Raw genomic sequence first — 4458 nt, 5'->3', positions numbered from 1 at the left:
GTGGCCAGTTTTATGAGGTTACCTTTCTAAAGCAAGGTGGCCACATTTGACCTCCAGCTCTCAGCCAAGCAGGTGTCATCTGTTTGACCGGGATAGCCTCCGTGATGATTTTCATTCCCTTAGCCCAGTGTTTCTCAGCCATGGCAACTTTAAGACATGTGGACTTCAACTCCCAGAATTCCCCAGCCAGCATGAATTCTGGGAGCTGAAGTCCACTCATCTTAAAGTTCCCAAGGCTGCGAAACACTGCCCTAACTTCTCCAGCAATGTTGTCCCTCTGACCAACATCTCAAGGGTTTTCCCATGTCTTCATCCCTCCTCTTTCTTCCTGGAGATGCCACCCACTGAAACCCCTCTGCCTCTCTTCTCCCCGTTAGAGGGGGCTTCCCTCTGCATTTCACCAGATGCTGTCCTGAAAGGGTCTGGCATGGCTTTTGCAGTATTGCAAGGAAGTGGCGGTGGTGGATGGATCAATTTCCTTCTCTTGTAGCTTAGGGACAGGGCAGAGCCAAAGAAATTCTGTCTCCAGTCTAGTCGGAGGAAAGCCCTGGTTTTTTTTCACCTGCAGCCCCATCCTTCCTCATCTGGCAGCCACAGAAAATAAATAATTTGCTTCTAATTGGCAGAGAAAAACTCAGCACAGCATTTCCCCCCAAGGTTAGACATTGGCTCCATCTCTCATGCGGTCCAGCAAAGGCTGATCAGTTACTTAGTCCTTCAGCCTCCCCCACCTGGGTACCCTCCAGGCATGTGGGACTTCAACTCCCAGAATTCTTAGCCTGGGCAGTGAGGGATGCTGGGAGTGGTAGTTTAGCAAGTCTGGCAAGCTAAAGGTTCTTACCACTGGTTCTGCTGCTAATCAAGCTCGGTAGCTCCTCCTATCCCCACCAGCAGGCACCAACGTGTTGGCCTTCCCTGCTGTTGGCTCCCTCCCCTGGCCAGTATAACCTGGAGGTAGACAGCCTCTGAAACTGGAGGTTCTTCTATTAAAATGTTGCCGTGAATGGCTATCCTACTGAAAGAAGTTAAAAGAGCTGAGACGTTTACCGGAAGATCTTCAGCTTCTTGCTCTATTCAAAATCAGATGTGGGAACCACACGTTTTTGCGGGGGGGACCTCTTGGAGCATTTAACTCTGTTCTTGCAACTTCGCTGAACTAGGATATTTCTGAATAATGACCACAGGCGCCATCAAAACACTGCAGCATCCTTTGACGGGAAGACAAACACTGCCTCCCCGAACATTCTCCCCACCAGAAAAGTGGGGCGGACGCTGCAACCCGGGCGTGTTGCCTGCAGGATTCCAACCCGGGACAGGACTTGCTGGAGGAGGAGGAGGAGGAGGAGGAGGAGGAGGATTTCCAAACCAAACACTAAAACAGACCCCTCCTTGCAAGGAAGGGGGGAGATTCTGTCCAGATGGAGGAGAGGCAGCCGTTTCCGCCCAGCACTATAATCTGACGGGGAGGGACAAACAGCTGAAAAGCAAAGCCGAGCGCATCTCCTCCAGCAGAGGAAAACAGCCTCGCTTCGGCTCTGAAGACATCCAATGAGGAAATGCCTCCAGTTGGGAAAGCCAGCCGTGCCAAAGAGTCACCACCCAAAAGGTCTCGCTTAATTGTGCTCTGGTAGGAAACACGCTGCCGAGGAAGCTTCGGGGAGTGGGCGCAAGCGTGAGGTTGCCAGGCAACAGCATGCTGCGGTTGGTGAAGAAATGCTGGCACCCGAAGGCAAACTGCCGTTCTGGGCTCCGGGGCATCCTATTAGGGGAGGAACGTTGAACCAGGGTGGTCACTGAAGGGCCTGGCAGGAGGCGAAGGTGGACAGGAGGAAGGCGGCGGAAGCAGAGAGATGGATAGAATAGCAGCGCTGGGGGGTCCTGTCAGGGCTGTCCCGGCCCTGCAGGAAGCTTTTAAGCAAAGGTGTAGTAACTGCAGAAGGGCTGCCCTCCCATGGGGTCCTTCCACATTCTTTGAAGCACAGCCCCCATCTTTCTTGAACACTGGCCTCCTTGGGAAAGACGGAGGGCACCAGGCTGTGGAAACACGCTGAGAAGATCCAACGGTGGAAGGCTCCGTGCCCTTTCCCACAAGGGTCCCAAGGGATCACCAGGAGAAAGTTCTTGAGGTCTCCAAGACTTGGGTGGAGCTGGAGCGTGGACCCCCGTAACTCCCCAGTTCTGATTCTGAGCATGTCGGTTTAGCTGATCCAGGTTTACATCCAGGAGGCCTACTGGAACAAGACAGACTTCTATGTCCACACTTGAGGCTGTTCTCTTACTACGCTCAGCAGCAGCGCCTTGAGATTTCTGGCTGAGCTTTCTAGCTGAAGATGTATTTTTAACTAGACCATTGAATACTCCCGCTTCAGCAAGGCCCTGCTTTCTCAAAACACTGCTCTGCCACGAATCATGACTTACAAACTGCAGGGTCACACACTCAACCATAAACAAGCAGACCCCATTTGGTCTTGGGGGATCAGTAAACTCAGCTCGTGTTTGGTCATTCACCTTTAACAAGCACTTACGACCCCCTATCTCAGCCCTGTCACATGGCACTTTTTAACCAGGAATGCAGGGTTACCCGAGGACATGCATTATGCACATACAGAATGCCACCATCCCTGGTATGCAGAATTTAGACTTTCAACCCCAAAGATGCATTGCATCTTAAAAGGGGCTCTGCATGTCATTTGAACACAACCTAGTTGGCTGCTTTTCTTCCTTCTCCACCTTCAAGAATGTTTTACCTCCTTTAGGAACTGGGATTACATTAAGACCGTAACTAAAGCGTTAAATGAAATATGCTTCCGATACATACAACGAGAGCACATATTTCTATATATGTGTCCGCGCGCCATGATAATGCATTGGGATCTTGTGCGTTATACCAGAGAATAACTCCAGCACTATTTTAACATTTCAGAAGTGTGCTTCGTCAGCTATTGACAAATTTCAGAAATGGGGTTAGCCTCACCGAAGTGGCCATTCTGTTTCTGCTACCTGAAGTTCGTGGATGGAGGAGGTGATTTAAATTTTAATAATATTTTGTCACAAGGTTTGGGAGGCTGGGCAAGGGGTGGGGGGGAGAATAAGCCTCATTTATGTATTCATTCCAACACCTGAGATTTTAGTACATGCCCTCCCCCGTGATCACGGGTGGCGAGCTGAGAAATTCAACCCACCAATGATTTATGGGAAGCCAAATCCAGAAGCTGCACGCTGGGATAACATTCTTGAGGAAATTGTGATATAATGAGATGGGGAGAAAGAATTGGAAAGTTGGTAAACACTGAGAAATGATGGCTAAGGAAAGGCCGTTCCTGTCTCTGTGTTTATAAATCTGGGGCTGTTGTTAATCATAAAGGTTTTGCAGACAGGCAGAAGGGTCTGTGGAGAGGCAGTAACTCTTGAGTATGTTTGCCCGTATTTAAATCTCCTTCTGCCGTAAAGTGGAGGGTTCATTTTAGGTCAATTATCCAGCGCTCTTTTCTTTGGTGGGGGGCTGACTTTGTATCCTGGATAAGGGGGATTTTATGGAGGTGAGTTATTGCTATCCAGACAATGATAGGCCTGAGAAGCGGGGGGGGGGGGAAGGGGGTGGTTATTTCTTACCCCTTTGTGAATGAAGCATGGAAAGGTCACGCGGTGTACAATGCTTCAAGGGAAATATATTATCTTATGGACGCCAGGGGCTTGTTAGCGATGGGTGGAAAAAACAAGCTGGAGGGTTGCGCGGGTGCCAGGCGAAAGGGCAGAGGGCGGGTGCGTGGCTTGGGGCTGGGGACAATTCAGAACGCTTGCAGACTTGGTGGCTTTCTGCCCACGAGAAGGGGAAATCAAACATGGAGAGGGGACATGCAGTGGCGCACGGAGGGGAGCGATAGGGTAGGAAGGCGGCTGGCTTTGGAGAAAGGCTCCCATCAAGAAAAGCTGAAATTGGACAGGAAAAGAGAAAAGGTGGGAAGAAGAGAGAGAGAGAGAGAGAGAGAGAGGCTGCAACATGCTAAACCCAGTCAATGCTAACCATGGTTCGTTTCTCTTAGTTGCTGATCTCACTTACTGAACCTGGAAAACGGGCTGAGGGAGGAGTCAGAGGTGTGAATGCAGCCACTGAAGGGGAATTGGGCAAGACAAATCAGGATCTCACCACCGGAGTAGGGAGCATTTTGTCTTCCAACAGAAACTGTCCTGTTTTTTTTGTTTTTTTTCTCTTTCAAGACGCCGTTAGTTCAAAGACACCACCCTGCTTTGCACACAGAAGGTCCCCAGTTTGGCCTCAGCGGTCCACCCAGCTCAGGTCTGAAGATGCTGTTGGAAATCCCAGGGGATGGCAGCGGAGCTATCAATCTAATTAACTGGCATCATTAAAAGAAGGAAAAGGAACCACAGTGGAAAAGTTGGAGCCGCTGTGTTAAATTTTCCTGCCCTGCAGCCTTTGGCTACAGTGGCCGCAACAGG

This window comes from Python bivittatus, unplaced genomic scaffold (genome assembly GCF_059951505.1).
Source record: "Python bivittatus isolate LINGU-HERP-01145 unplaced genomic scaffold, Pbiv_v1 ctg000160_np1212, whole genome shotgun sequence".
Lineage (NCBI taxonomy): Eukaryota > Metazoa > Chordata > Lepidosauria > Squamata > Pythonidae > Python > Python bivittatus.
The sequence above is the reverse complement of the archived record's forward strand: the minus strand, read 5'-3'. Positions refer to the sequence as shown.